This window comes from Heliangelus exortis, chromosome 6, assembly GCF_036169615.1.
Source record: "Heliangelus exortis chromosome 6, bHelExo1.hap1, whole genome shotgun sequence".
Classification (NCBI taxonomy): Eukaryota; Metazoa; Chordata; class Aves; order Apodiformes; family Trochilidae; genus Heliangelus; species Heliangelus exortis.
In genome coordinates this window covers 35,080,676-35,096,718 of record NC_092427.1, presented here as the reverse complement: position 1 = coordinate 35,096,718, position 16,043 = coordinate 35,080,676, and the positions used below count along the sequence as shown (strand labels likewise).

The 16,043-nt window shown below is 45.9% G+C and overlaps 1 long non-coding RNA gene across 1 annotated transcript; it reads right to left on the bottom strand.

Annotated features, from left to right (window-relative positions):
- Positions 1 to 367: 367 nt before the first annotated feature.
- Positions 368 to 11,983, bottom strand: LOC139797297 (uncharacterized). Its single transcript, XR_011726400.1, has 3 exons — positions 11,924 to 11,983; positions 8,508 to 8,683; positions 368 to 449 (listed from the first exon to the last, which is right to left on the bottom strand). It is a non-coding gene; the product is annotated as an uncharacterized lncRNA (long non-coding RNA).
- Between the last annotated feature and the right edge of the window lie 4,060 nt (positions 11,984 to 16,043).

Sequence of the window (16,043 nt, the reverse complement as noted above, 5' to 3'; positions counted from 1 at the left end):
TGTGCAGCCCCCTAATTCCAGGCTCACACCCTGTTTTTTCCATGGACACCCACAGGACAATGGCACATGGGGGCAGAGCAAAGTTTGTGCTGGGCAACTCTCATTCTGGCATCAGCAACTGGAGTCCTTGACCCTGCCACCAAATAATAACACTTTTAGTGCTGCTGCTTAGCAAATATTATTTGTTTGAAGTTACAGACCACAACACCTATGGGTATGTGAGGAATTTATGGTGTGTCCTACCCAGACCAGGTCAACCAGCCACAAATCTCCCTTTTCCCAGATCCCCCCTCCACAATCTCCTTGCCCAAACACTCCCTCACCAGCAGGGAAAGGGAAATCCCACACGAGTGGTTCTTACCTGGTGCTTCATGGCCCAAAGAAAGTGGAAAATACAAGTAAGAACTGGCCAGCAATCCCTTCAAGCACACACCTCGTGGAAAGGGTGGCTGAAGTGCCCCAAGCCCCAGGGTCAGGTGCCAAGGGAACACAGGTGGAAAAAGGGTAAGGAGGATGGATAATAAATAAATATCTCCAGCTGGTGGAAGGCAGGAGCCAGCACCTAATTGGCTGCTGGCCATGGAGGGAGGAGATGCCACCCCCATCCCCCCACCCTGCTGGGGCTCAGAAGAAAGCCCTTTGCAGGGGACTTTTCCACTTAATAAAAATCCTGGGAAGAATATGAATGCTTAAAGGATCCTGGCAGCTCTTACTTGTCTGTCATGTCTTTAAGGATTGCCATTAAGTTGCAAACGTGACAGAGATTAAAGAGTTTATTAATGTTATTAGAGAGATGAGATAAAATGCTATGCTGTGCAAGGTCTCTCTCCCTCTCTCACTATTTAATGAAAACATTTTCATCACTTTCCGAATCTATTATGCCAAATATTAATTTCAGGAGTCCTAAGATGATTTTATTTTAATTAGAAAAGATGTAGCAATCACCTGAAAGTAATACAATTAAGATACCTTGCCAGGGTTCCCCTTCTCCCTGCTGCCAGCAGGATCAGGGTCTCTCCAGCAGTGCTGCTGTGGCACAGGGAGCCCAGGGTGACCAAAGGAAAATTCTACAACTTGAAGGATCACCTGCAGGTCCCTCCTGGTGTCCCCCAGGAGCCAGCAGCACTGGCCTGCCAATGGTTCTGTGCCTCTCCAAAAGCCACCATGTCCTCCAAAGTTACCCACTGCATCCAGAGGCTGCAGTCCCCAGGGAGCAAGAGAGGGCTGGGAGCACCTTCTGTAAGTGGAGGAGATGAAGTGGAGTCCTTGTTGGTCAGGAAAAGCAAGGGAAGGATTGAAACAAAATAAAAAAGGAAAAAAAAAAAAAGGAGGTTTGTGATGGGCTGTGAAAGGAGTGTTATTTTCTGCAAGGCCATGGCAACTATTCACAAAACCAGAAGAAAATAACCAGCCCAAGTCCCTTCTTGGTGGGGCTCCTTTGACTCAGTACACCATGTACTGAGTTTGAATCCATGTTTAGGGCAGATCCAGTCTTTGATGCTGAAGACTGAAATACTGGTCAGTGCTAGGAGGAGCCCAAACAGTTACATTTTTATTTGTGAGCCTCTCCTTCCAGCTCCAGACTTCCTAATGGCATTTGCCAGGCAGGCAGCTCAGAGATGCTCTGTCTTTCAAACTTTGCAACTAACCCGATTTAATTTGTTAATTTATTCTGTAACCTGATTCACTGCTCATTTAGTTTGGTGAGTAAGATATCCCAAGCTTTAAGTTCCAATTAATTAAAGGGGAGGGCTTAATGGGGGCTCCACAATATCTTCATGCCACACTCTATGCCATTTTAACACCGTGCTCAGGCATTTCCAAAGTTTATTGCCATTAACTGATGTAAATCCATACAGCTGCAAATTAATTGCACACACACAAAAAATTACTCTTCACAAATGCACCTTTAAGAGGGGAATATTGGCTATAGCAATCATATTTGTTGCTTAGCAACAGCCATAGCATCACTTAAGGCAGGTTCATCCTAAAGAGGAATGCAACACCCAGGGATGCAGCAGGCCCCCAGCCCAGGGGTGAGAGCTGGAGATTTTGCTGATTTTCTTTTTTTTTTTTTGGGAGGGGGGAGGTGAGCATTGTCTGATTTTAGGTAGCTTAAAACCAACACACTAATCCTTAGCTATTAAACTGATTTTATGCAGCTTGGTGCCCTGTTCCAATGGCAAAGCCAACACAAAGCGAGGTGAGGACAAACAGCAGTTCAGGCTGTGACTCTGCTGCTGCCAGCTCAGCAGTTTGCACCCAAAACTTCTTAAAAATGTACACTTAGTTTGCTGCAATCTGCCCGAGATGAGAAAAGGGAAAAATCAGATTATGTAAAGACCATCCTGAGCGTATCCTGAGGTTGTTCCAGTCTTCCTGCAGCCCGGGGAAGTCCCTGTTCTTGCCACTGCCTGACACCACCACCAATGATCCATCTGTCCATCCCTCTTTCCATCCCTCTGGGCCTCCTCCAAGCCTGCCCAGAAGCTCCCAGATGTGAGACTCCCTCCCACCTCACCCCTCTGTCAGCCCTGGGTGCCAAAAAAAAAAAAAAAAAAAAAAAAAGGCAAGTGAATATTCCAACTGCATCCTGTTGGTGGCCCATGGCTCAGGCCCAGGCTTTAAAACCATTTTGCCAGAGCTGTAGGTGCTGCTAATTTACAAAAGATGAGAGCAGGGTTTGCAATCAAGGCAAAAATTAGCAACTCAGCCAGTGGAGAGGGTGAACATGCCAACCAGCACTGCCAGCAACCTTGATTCTGTTTTTGGCAAAGCTGGCTGGGTTGGCAAACACAATGGTAATGAGATGAACTGAACTACCAGGCAACAGCCCTGCTCTTTGAAGTAATTATCCTCCTGGGTAACAAGGAACAAGATAAAAAGGGGTTTTAGAGCTGTGGTGTGGATGCACAGGGAACATTACCTGCATTCCTGAAGTCAACCCTCAATTTGCAAGCTCAGGTGTGCCCAGGGAGAGGGCAGGAAAGCCCCAGCAGTGGGTACAGAGCTAAAGCATCAGACAAGAAGAGGAGCCCTGCAAGGACCAGAGCTGAACCTTTACTGCTCCTGAGAGGCATCTGTCCTGGCAGCCACAACACACCCTGTGTGCTGAGCCCTGGAAATACTGATCACCCCTGTGAGGTTTGGGGAAGAAAAGCTCTGTTTGAGGCAAAAACCCTGTGTTTTCCTCCTGAGCAGCAAATTGTCCCTTTTAGTGCAGAACCAACCAAGGTAAAAGTGCTTATTACAAAGGAGAACTAGAAGAGAGGAGTGGCTGGATCCAGAACAAAACGTAAAAGAGGGGAAACAAATGTAAGAAAGATCTATAAAAGTTTTAATGGGTCCTTTCAGATGTGGAGTGGCATTTTAATGTGACGTTTCAAATTATTTCTTTTTGGGGGTTGTGTTTTGCTTTGTTTTTTCCCTTTCAGGCACACCATTAATCTGAGGGGCTCTTTCTGCCTGCAGAGGAGTAACACTTCAAAGCTTGCACCTACCAAGCTGCCTGCTGGTGGGCAAGGCAGAGTCTGGGCTGGAAAAAGTCAGGGGCTGGGAGTAGCTGGCTCCATTCCCTTCTCCCTAAAGCCAGGGTGCTGCCCAAGGAGCAGGGGGATGGGAGACAGAGGCTGCCTCAGCATTGCACACAGCAAGGGGAGCTCCAGCCCAGCAGGATGTTCCCCCAAACCCCATGGGGTGGGTTTGGCAAGGAGGAATGAACAAGATGGAGTCTTGTCCATCTCCCAATGCTTACAAATGCAGGTTTATCCATGAGGCAGCCTTAACTACAAGTGTCTCCTGTGCTTTTCTTATGCTAGGCACCTCCTTCCATGACTTAACTCCAGTCTATGAATTTCCAACACAGTAAAAGCCTCAAACTCTGTGCTTAAAAATCTTTGCCCCGTTGCTGACCTTTCCGAAGAAGCCCAGGAACAGCCATTTTCTCTTGCTGATGCAGATGCAGAAAATTCTTAACTAAATCCTAACTGAAAGCCAGAAAATGAGATAAGCAGGCTAATCCTTCAGCCCGTCAGACCCCGAGCTCCCTTGGACTGCAGGTCAAGTCCTTGCTCTGCAGACCAGCTCAGCACTTTGTTCCTCTCTCTCTTGACTGTGTTGATGCCTGCTGGGCAGCAAAGCCTCCTCACTTTCCTAAAGAGGGAATTTTTTTGCTGCTGTTGGCTCGCTGGTGCTGATGGCACAGGGAGCTGGTCTCTGGCTGGAAGTTCAGGTGGTGGCTTTTCATAGAATCCTTGAATGGTTTGGGTTGGGAGGGGCCCATGAGGGTCATCTAGTCCAAGCCCCCTGCCATGGGCAGGGACACCTTCCCCTAGCCAGGTGCTCTGAGCCACACTCAACCTGCCCTTCAACACTTCCAGGTACTGGGGCTTCTACCACCTCTCTGGACAACCTGTTGCAGTGTGTCACCACCCTCACACTAAAGAGTTTCTTCCTATGGTGTTTCAGCACCTTCACTCTTAAAAATTTTCTTAATATCTAGTCTAAATCTGCTCTTGTTCACTTTAAAACCATTACCCCTTGTCCTACTGCTACAGGCCCTGCTAAAAAGTTTGTCCCCATCTTCCATATGGGCTTTTTTCAGGCACTGGAAGGTGATCTAAGGTCTCCCCAGAGCCTTTTCTTCTCCAAGCTGAACAACCCCAACTCTCTCAGCCTGTCTCCATAGGAGAGGTGCTCTACTTTTTTGTGTATTTGCTAGGTTTTGGCTAAATAATGTCTTCTCCTCCTCAAAATCCTGATTCTCCCTGGCAATATATGATGCTACTCAGCCAGGAATAGCAATATCTTTTAGGGATGAGTCTGTGTTAGTTAATAAGGGCAAATAGTTTGGCAATTAGCAGCACTGTATATGCAGAAAGTATTGCTTTTGATGCCTTCAGAGACTTTCCTCTGGTTAAGAGGAAATTAAAAAGAAAAGAAATGGGAGTAATTTTATCCAGAAAGCTGCAGCGTTGCTTTTGACTGAATTTGCTCTGCTTTCTCCAGCAGGGGTCTGGAAAACCAGTACAGGGGAGAAAATAAAATCCCAGCCACTCCTTCATTAAGCAAGCAGCAACAAACTCATTAAGAGCAGTGACTGCAGGCGAGGGTGCCCTGGTTGCACCAGCTGCCCTGCTGGGAGCCCCAGTTTTATGCTGACAGAGCTGGCCTGGCTGGCAGGGGGTTATTCAGAGGAACTGGGGACACTGGGGGCTGTCACAGTGACACAGAGCCCCCCTCTATTAGAAAACCAGCACTGGTGGCTGTTGCAGATGGAGCTCACCCAGAAGAGCAGCGTGGTGAGGGAGGTGAGGGTGCTGGATCTTCCCATCTCAGGGACACCAAACCCTGTCCCCTACACCACCAAAGGTTGGAGGTCTCCAATCACCCCTTTCCTACTTATTTCACCCTCTGCTCCCAGGTGATTCTCCCCATCCCTTCAGGAAGCATTAAAAACACAAGAAGAAAGTAGTAAAGACTACTAAGCTGGTTGAAAGTAACCCCAATGAATTAAGCTTAAGGTGAATAAGGTGAATCATTGAGGTGAATAAGGTGAATTCTGTCCCCTTGTGTCCTAGTTTGGGCCAGGATAAAGGTGATTTTCAGGCTTGTGCAGGACAGCTCTTGCTGAGTCTGCCCATCACCACCATCATCATCATCATCACCCATCATCACCTCTGCAGACACCAGCAATTGTTTGGTTTTCCTGTGCTGCACTTGCCAGAGCCCAGCCCTAGCCTGAAGAAGGCACAAGCTTGGGAGACAAATGGGCAGCCTCACAGTTTGGAGTCATCTACAGCCCATGATTGAGAAGCTGACAGCTCCTGTTGTGCTGGAGGGGGAAGCCTGAAGGGCAAAAACCAACCCCATGCCCCAAGAGTGAAGAGGACACGTCAGAAGAAGAGGGGTGACAACTGGGACATGCTGCTCAGAGTGGTACCTGGGGTTGGGGTCATGCCTGCAGGACAACCTGATGAGTTGTCCCTGCTCTCCTCAAAGCTGGGAGTCCTCAGGAGGCAGTAACACAAGGTGTACAGCTCTGTTGTTACAACACTATTACTTTCTAAATGCATTTGCTCTACCAAATGGCACTTAAAAGCCTGGCTACAAATCACCAGTGTCATTTCTCCCCCAGGGACCTGCATTGCTTCATCCTGACACACGTCACCTGCTGAGGCAGCCACAGCTGCTCTGCCAGAGGCTACAGGAGAACACAGGAACCCCCACCAGGACAGACCAAAGGTCCAACCAGCAAAGTGACTGCAGAGGGTAAGAATGTTTGCTCCCTCACCAGGGTGCCCCTGATGAACACTTTGCTGCTGCTGCTGGCCTGCAGCAGCCACTTGCAGGCTTTACTCCATCTCTGCACCAGGGAAAAGCAGACTGAGGAATTTGGGGAGGGCAGACACTGTGCAGAATGCCCCACTGCTGCTCTGAGCTGGAACAATGCAGGGACTTTGTCTTTCACCCCCTCTTCAACCTCTCTCCCATCCCCTCCTGACTTCTGCTCACCTGTAAGCAGGGATTCACTAGAGCTGAAACTTCTCCCTTCTGTTCCTGCTGTTCCTGCCAACAGTTCTCCTGCTTGTCCCTCTCTAATTAGTTCAAATTTCAGATACAAGTGTCTGCCTGAAGTCCTTCCCAATCCTCCCTGCACACTTCCAGCCTGCTCTCCATCAAGGACAGCTGTGAAGTCACTTGGCAGTGTGTCTTCACAAGTGTTGGTGCATGCTTGTTCAGGATTAAAATTGGTCCATATTAATGTTGCCAGAATTAGTACTTGAATAAAGGATGCAAAACCCAGAATACCATGAAATGCTAAGAGGTCTCAAAAACAGGAGTTCAGCAGCACAGCTGAAGTGCTTCCAACCCTCTCCTACCAAAAATAGAAAGAGAGTGAAGGAACCTCTTGACCATGTCCTTATCTCACCCTTGTGAGAACTCTGGAAGCCAGAGGGTTGGTGGAGCTCTGTGTGCTTCCCACACCAGACAAGAACATTAAAGGATGCTCAGTGGATGATGCAGGATGTACTTGTGCACTGCCTGGTGCACAGGTGCCTTGGGTTACCTTACCAGAGCTGCACAAATATCCATCCATACCAAGAGGATTGCCTAGGATCAGTGGATCAGAACACATCACAGGTTTTGCTGGCCATACCCAGCAGAATTTGGGGACACTGAATAACCTTTGATGACAGCTAAGACTGGGCTGGTTGGCTGGTGAAACCCTGATGTATTTGAGTAATACTTCTGAAGAGAAAACAAAACCCCTGGATCCAGAGATACAAATTTAGAAAAAGGTTTTGACATTTTTCTAAAAACCTCAGCTTCTTACCTTGAATTTTCCTGGAAGGTCATACACAATGGATTTTAGACATCCATCCTTAACCTAGGAAGTCTCTCTTTGTAGCCAAAGGAGAGAGTTCTTTAAAATGCTGTTAAAATTAGGCTCTGAAAAGCCTCTGCAGGTGACCATCATTGTTGACAAAGTGTCAAGGAACACCAGCTAGCACTTCCAGCACTGCTGATGGTGGGACCTCCCCTCCCACTGTGTTTGGAAATTCCCAAGTTTTAATGCACCTGGAATGACTGCCAAAAGGTGTTGCTTGCCCTTTAAAAGCAAAAACCTTTCAAACCTAAAAAATAATCACATGAAGTGACACTGGTAATATGCTTTCACATAGAGATGTACAAAGCAACAGACAAAAACACAGAGATGAGAAACCAAGTAATCCTGAAAAGCCATTTTAAAGGAGAGCCAGAGGAAAGAGGGAGGGGAGAAAGATAACCACAGTGTGAATGATACCAGAGAGAAGGTTCTGGGAGGTGTGGAATTAACCTTTTCCTAATTAACCATGAGTTGTGAGGTGAAGGAAATCAGCCAGTCGAGAGCAATTTCAGTGAGACAGGGATTTCAACACTCAAAACACTCAGGGCTGAGCTTTAAAAGCAGGAGAGGAGGAAGAGAAGCAGCTGGTGTCAGGAGAGGGGGGTGAGATGGGCTGTGAAACCCCCCCCTAGCACACCCCCAGCTCTGGAAGGACCACACTGCTGGCCACGATGGTGGGGGAGATTTCATTACAGGATGTCAGCCTGCAGGATGATGATGATGCTCAGCAAAAGCTTTCTAAACAGGGCTGTTTGAAAGGAAATCAAATTTTTTGCAAGAGGAAAATTATTCGGGAAGTTGGACTTCAAAAGACTTCTTTAACCTCCTACAACCTGACATTTCATATGCTCCTACATTCAGCTCTTAATTCTTTAAATATTACCATATTTAGTAGCTGGAGAAGATGGGGAAATATTGGCTGAAGGTATTTGGGGGAGAAAGTGGGCTTCTTTTCTTTTCAGTCTGGATCTTAACTTCTCATATCACCCAGCAACTCACTGCTTACCTCCTGCGTCATCCTCATGACAAACACCCTGAGTGCAATTTAGCCAGAGCTTTTTTTTTTTTTTTTTTTTTTTTTTTCCTTAAACACCACATCCTTTTTATTAACACCCACCTCTTACATCTCAAGATGGAGAGCTCTCCTGGAGGCAGGATTCTCACAAATGCAGATATGGCAAATGCTGTGGAGAGGCTTCAGGTGGAAAGCAACACGATGCTCTGCTCTGTCTGCCTGGACCTCTTGAACCTCACTAGAGCTCAGAAGGTGCTGTCTGGCCCATAATCCTGAATCTGGGAAAATAAAGAGCTTTATTGCATGCTGCTTCTTTAGATTGGGATACCCTGAATTAAGTGCTACTGCACTACACACAATTGTGGAACCAATGTGATGATGGACAGGGGGAAAATGAGGATGGAAAGAGAGATGTATTTTAAAGCAGAATTAGCTTGCTTTTTTTCTCCTTATGCTTCCCATTCAGCAGGGTGTTGTCCAGGAGAAAATATTTTCCAGAGCCTCTTAAATGATATTTTTTTTCCTCAGAAGTCAGCTAAAGAAACCAGCATTTCCATTCATATCAGTTCTTGGAGTTGCATGTAGCTGGTTTACAGCAGCCAGCTTTTTTTTTTTTTTTTTTCCATTCTGTGCATGAGGGATGAAAGATAAATATCATCAAGAATAACTCTACAGCTTTTTGCTTGCCTTAGCCCACTGGGGTATCCTCAGATGCCTAGAGATAATTCACAACCAAACCAAGCCACTGTAGCACTGTAAAGCAACATGCTGCAAAAAAGCTGCCATGATGCCTTGTGCTAGGAAACAGAGCAGACTCACCAGTGAAGCTCTGAGGTTGGGCAAACATGGTTAGCAGCCAGGAACCAGGCTGTTTTTTTGTTCTTTTAAATGTTCTGCTTTTTAGGATGCACTTTACTAAAGCATAGGATAACTGAACATTTTGTTGTTGTTGTTGTTGTTGGCCCTGGAGGCTTTATAAAAGGGAATTTATCTGGAGGAAAAAAACTGAAAATCCTGATGCTTCAATCAAAGCTTTGCCCTTCTGTGCTCTTACCTGCTCCCTTTCTGTATTGGATTTGTGGGTACTGCTCCTGGCAAGCAACAGAGAAGCTGGAAAGCAAGATTCTGTGGAGAAAGCAAGCTGGGAGAAAGAACCCTCAACCATTCTTTCATCTATCTGCAGTGCTGTCAGAAGACTTTGAGGGGAAAATGTTTGTTTTGGGGTTTTTTTTGGGGGGGATGATGTCTCTTTAGCAGTAACTAACAAAAAAATCCTATGCTGAGGAAAACTCTAAGCTAGAGGAGATGTCCATATATTCCTCCTGTGCCCTAAATACATGAGCTTCCCCCATCCTCCCCTTCAAAGGGATGAAGAGCAGAGGAGATGAATCCCCTGACACAGGGGAAGCCAAGGGACCTGGAGAGCCTACTCCCCCTGCAACACCCAGCAGGGAATAGCTGGAGTGGCCACAGATCTATCTTCCACTTTTTTTTTTTTGTGGAAGGAGCACCATGTAGGTATGAAACTGGGATGAGAGCCAGTTGAAAAGCAATGGCACAGCAGCTGGGGATGGGATGGAGCCTTACACATCTGGGTCACTGCTTCACATCCATCTCAGCTGCATACCAGAGACAAAGTCATTACTCTTTGATGGTTCCTTGGTGACTGACACAAAATGGCTCTGCAGGTCCAGACCAGTTTGTAGTGCACTGGTCTCCTCCTTAGAGCAGCCCAGATGACATTGAATAATTAATCTTGGTGGTGGCAGAGTGAGCAGAGATCCCAGGGCTGATCTTGAGAATGGCATCCAGATTTGATGCACAGCAAGAGCTTCCCACCAGCTTCCCTGCCACCCCACTACTGAATCCACTCAGAGGACAGAAAATTGTTCCACCATCTTGTTCAAGCACCTTTGACACCTGGTGCAACTGTTCCACCTTCCTTTCTCACAGCAGAAGTAACCTTCATGTGGCTGCAACTTTGAATTGTGGTTACTGCCTGAGAGATCTCCAGAAATCCTGGCAACACAGCCTGTGAGCAGAGTCAGGCCTTAGTACTTAGAGATCCAGGAACCAAGATAAAATAAAAATGAAATATAATAGATTTCTGTACAAAAAAGAAAATCAAATCTTTGCAGGGAAAGCCATAGACCCACTTCACAGTTGCAGCAGCCTCTCATTGCCTGGAGAGCAGGGGTTGGGAAGCTCTCTCAGGCAGCAGCTGGAGGAGGTAGGAAGCTCCAGGGTGAGTTACAGGCTGCTGCAGGGGACAAGCAAGTGGTCATCTGAAACACTGAACAGCATCACGGGTTCAGTTCTGCAGCCAAGACATGTAAATAACTCCTGGTGACCCGTGCTTGGGTTAAAAACCACATCCACCCTGCTCATGGCTTTGATTTGAATGTGGGTTCAGGGCCTGTAACCTAGAGTATGACAGCACAGGAGACAGTGGGTATGTGCTGGCTGCATAAACAAACTGATTTTGCAGCCTGACATTTTAGCTGTGTCCTATGTAGATGACTTTCTGCTTATTCCACACTTCTGAATAAAAACACTTACTGGCTGTGCAAATAATAAATCAGGTGTTAATGTTACGTACCCTCGGGTGCTCAGTGCCTCATTTAACCTTCCTTTTTTTACTTCTAACCTTAACAGAGGCTCTGAAAAGTATGCAATTTTTTATATAACCAAGTTAATAAGTGTTTTCAATTGCTGAAAATAATTACTATCAAGTACAGACAGCAGCATGCATAGGGCATATATAAGACAGCAAGAGGAGAGTGCAAGACACTGAGAACAAGAGAGAAGGAGAGAAGATACTGTCAAATACCCAAGATTCTTACAGCCTAGATTTCTGGGTTTTATATACAAGAATAAACAGTTTTCAAAATATTCCTCTGCAAAGAGGAAGTAAATCCAGAGGCCAAGGATGTCCCCTGCTTTTTGGGGGCTCTCTGACCTCAGCTTTCATGGGAGGGGGGGGGGGGGGGAGGAGGGATTTCATAGAATCACAGAATTGGCTGGGTTGGAAGGGACCTCAGAGCTCATCAAGTCCAACCCTTGATCCACTCCCGCTGCAGTTCCCAGCCCCTGGCACTGAGTGCCACATCCAGGCTCTTTTGAAATATCTCCAGGGATGGAGAATCCACCCCTTCCCTGGGCAGCCCATTCCAATGGCTGATCACCCTCTCCAGAAAGAAATTCTTTCTAATGTCCAACCTAAACCTCCCCTGGCACAACTTGAGACCTCTTGTGCCCTCTTGTCTTGCTGAGAGTTGCCTGGGAAAAGAGCCCAACCCCCCCCTGGCTCCAACCTCCTTTCAGGGAGTTGTAGAGAGTGACGAGGTCTCCCCTGAGCCTCCTCTTCTCCATGAGAATGAAATGATGAGAGTTTGGCTTCTCCCTGAAGCCAGGTCACACCAGATGCAGTTTTCACACCCAACTGGCTGCTCAAGGTTCATGTTGCAGTTTTAAAGCATTTTATTTCATCAGTTCCTCACCCATTTCACACAAGTTACCTTTTGTTTGGGGGTTTGTTTTTCTTTCCTTCTTCTTCCACTACCTTAACTCAGGCACACCAGTGGTGACCTGAGGAGAAAATTGACAGAGAAAAATCAGGAATGATTTTACAGATATCACTGAGGCCAGCTGGCCCATGACAGATCCTATTCAGCTGTGGTTTGCATCATTCTCATGCTCAGCCCCACGAACTTTGTCTTGAGCAGGTACTTGAAAAGGAGCTCTGGGATGCACAGCCAGAGTTCTGCTGTTCTTTAATCCTTTTCATGCCATCTTCTCCCATCATCACTGTTCATCAGGAAGAGTAACTCAGGTTGACACCATTCCTAGCAGAGACAGGAGCTATTGAATTATCTAAGGACAAACCTAAATACTAGCTTTTAAAGGAGAACTGATCTACTAAAAGCAAGTATTATTTTGGACATGCCATGTCATATTTGTCATGCTTGGCTTTGCATTGCACTGGTAGCTCCTGCAATGTCATTGGAACAACATGAATTTGCTTGCCACAACATGACAGATGCCTCAGCAATGAAGGAAAGACACTCTCCAGATTCCAGGTCCATTATAGCTCATCCCAAATAAAAGATTCAAGGGATAGGAATGGTGGTGTGTCTGCAGGACAAAAGTTGTTCAAGCCTCCCTAGCTGTCTGCAGAAAAGAAGCCTCCTCAATTCACCTGCTTTCCACATAATTAATGTTCTATTTGCTTCCATTAAATGTGATTTCATTATCATCTTCTTCCAAACAACCTGATTAGAAAGTAGGAAAGGCTCTTTACCAATAATGACAATCCCAAGGGATGTGCCAGACAGATGAAAACTCCTCTTTAGCAAAATACTGATCATAATCCCTGATTGCCACTAGAAAAACTTCCTTCCATTGCAGAAGTATCACCTTGAGCAACCTCCATAGAACAAGAAGAGAAAACTCTGCCAGGCTTCACAAGAACAGACCATCCTCATCCTTTCCTGGAGGAGGAAATGTTAAAGGAGGAGGCTGGAAATGTTAAACATTCCTTGATAAATTTAAAAAGACAATAAATCCTTGAGAACGTGCTGTAATTAAAAGTATCCTAAAAGAGAAAGCATCCATGCATATTCAGCTTCAAATTCTTAAAGTGTTCTTATTTATGCTCTCTTAGTGGAGGAGGAAAGAGAAAGCAGAGAGGTTATCTCTGCCTTTCACTGAAAACTACACCCCTTTTCCCAGAAAAATCAGATAAAAAAGAAAAGTAGCTCTGTTTCCACAATTCTGACCCGAAACTGGGGAAAAAAAATACAACATTTTATTCCAAAGAACCTGGTACCTCTGAAGGAAATCTGAAAAGTCAGGGAGTATCTTAATCCCATTTCCAGAAGCCCAGCTTCCAGTTGGAAAGAGCTTTCACCAAAACCAACAAAAACCTTCCTCAAACTCTGGTTTCCTGTGACCTTGAAGATCCTCACACTCATCACTAAGGCAGGGCCATGGGAGAGGGTTTTGAGGACAGAGCTGGTTCTCTGCTCCAAAAACAGAGCTGGTTCCCTGTAGGTAATCATGCTTCATCCTGTCCTTCTAGTATCACCTCTTTATCTTTTTTTTTTTTTTATCCTGATATTAATGGACTTACTTATCCTGCTCCATGCCCCACATATTTGCCAGGTGAATACAATGAATTGGCAAGTCCAGTCTGAGTGGCCATATGCTGCTCAATTTGTATCTGCTGGTGTCCTGACCTCACTTTTGTCTGAGCTGCTAAAATGTCCAACTGAGAGAAATATTCTCCTTTCTCTGTGGCTAAGGAAACTGTTCTTTCCCTTTTCATGTAAACTTAATTTGCTTTTCAAAGCAGAAAAAAAAATAAAAAAATAAAAAAAAAGTAGTAGTTTATTATTGTGCTCCTCAAATGTCTTAGGAAATACACAGAAAATGCCTGGCACATACAGTATTTTTATGTGGCTTATTTTTTTTTTCCCCCTTGTCTACAAGTCTGCACAGAATTATTACTATTTGGCACAGAGCAAAAGGAAGTCTCCTGTGCATAACATGATTTAGTCTGGCCGATAAAGTGGAAGTGGATTTCTTTGCTGCATATTAAGTTCTGCTGGATACCATTTGCACAAGAGAGCAAAATTGCAGTTTCATGTTCTTTTATGGTGATACATTTCCTGTCAGTCAGCCCCATCTCTCTCTTTCCCCAAATATTAAAATTCCTCCCAGCAGTGACTCTCCAGATTGCCTGCTCATACATTCTGCCTCTCTAAAGATGGTTCCTCTCCTTTGCCAGGAGCCAGGGATCCACCAGGGATGGGCTGGATGGACACAGGGACAAGCAGAGCCCTCACAGGGAGGGTAGGGTGCTCTGCTCCCCTGCACACCCCAGGGATGGGGCTGCAGGAGGATGCTCTGCAGTACCTGGAGTCCCTTCCACCCTCAGCCTCCACTTCTCAAAGGCTCATGCTGACCATGCACCAAGGATGCTGCAACATTCTCCCTTTTCACCAACCTCCCCCTCTTCCCAGCAGAGATTCCAGGGCCCACAGGCTGCCCTGACCTGGTGGGTTTCCCCTTGCTCACCTCCTGATAAACATCCTGCATAACCCTCCCTCCCCATGGTGTGTGCAGCCACCCAGGTTGTGTCACTTGCCCCAGGGGCTGTGAAGGAGTAAGAGATTTCTCCTCCCTGACCCAGTGCTTGCTCCAGTATGCAAAAAATACTATATCCCATCTGAGATAAGTAGTACCTTCTCAAAATGTAAGGTCTAGGAGAGGCCATTCATAACCCACTGCATTTATTGGCATTTATCAGATGGTTGGGGTTAGTCATACTGGTCCAAACTGGTTGCTCAGTGCTAAAGGCAATGCAGCAGAACAGTCACTGTTCCTCTAACCCATTACCTGTTTTGTTTTTTTTTAAAATGCTCTTACAGCACAACACAAAGTGTGTGCTGCTGGTGAAGCTGGCTCATAACAGAAACACAATTCCATTTTTAAAAAAAAAGAAAACAACAAAAACAAAACATCAAAAGGAAACATGAAGGGTTGATGGAATAATTTCTCTGTGCTGTGCCTGTGGCTGCAGGAGGAAAATGCCTTCTGCTGGGGCAAATCCTACCAGTATTTTTTTTTCCTCACACTCTAACAACACAAGATTCCCTCCATCACCACATGCATGTAACAAAATTGGCCAGCCTGGTCTACACCTTGCCAGAAGCTTTTGGCCACTTCCAACCAACCCTGGCTGAAAGGCAGAAGAGGCTTCCATGACCTGAGAAACCTGCTGTGCCAGAAGGAGCAGACAGACGGAAAGGACACGTTTGTGAGACCCAGGAGCCCTCAGAAAAACCCTCCAGAAAAAGGACACCAAGTCTCATGCCTTCAGCCACCCCCTGGCTGCAGACAGGGCTGGTTCTGGTGCCAGTACAGAATCACAGAATCACAGGTGATCATCAGAAGATGCAGCATTGCTTCTCCCTGTCCAGTGTTTATTTTTTTTCTCTTTTCTCTCCTGGCCCCCCGGGTTAGACATCAGCACTCTCCCCCTCTTCCTGGGCTCTCCTCCCAGGCTTCCCACAGCTCTTCTCATTAACCAGCCCTTCACCTAGCTGTGTTCACACAGTCAGGAAGCCTCACACCACACCTTTAAAGTCAGTGGGAGCTTGGACATGAGATTCAAAAAGCTGAGGATGACCTGTACAGACCCTGCCGTTCTTCCTTCCCCTATTAAATCCCCTCTCCATCCTTCCCTGTCACATTTTTTTTTTACCTATTACTCCATGCCTAATAAATTATCAGCAATGCTCCAGCATCAAGCATTTATTATCCTGAACATCATGTGACTAATGAGTGAGTTAACCTCCAATTTCTGTCCCTATAATTCACGCACGCTGATTTCACATGAAAAGAACTCCTGACTTACATTGGATGACCCTGATAAATTTAACCTCTTTCATGCTTTTTCCTTCTAAAGAAGTGTAAAATGGTTTTCCCCCAGAAATTCCATCACCAGTAAAACCTGCACTGCAACTTGGCACAAAAAAACACAAAACAAAACCAAGCAAAAAACCCAAGCCTCCTCTGTTAAGCTGTTGAATTAATCAATAAAACTAAAATAATTCCAAACCTGCATAAAAAGTC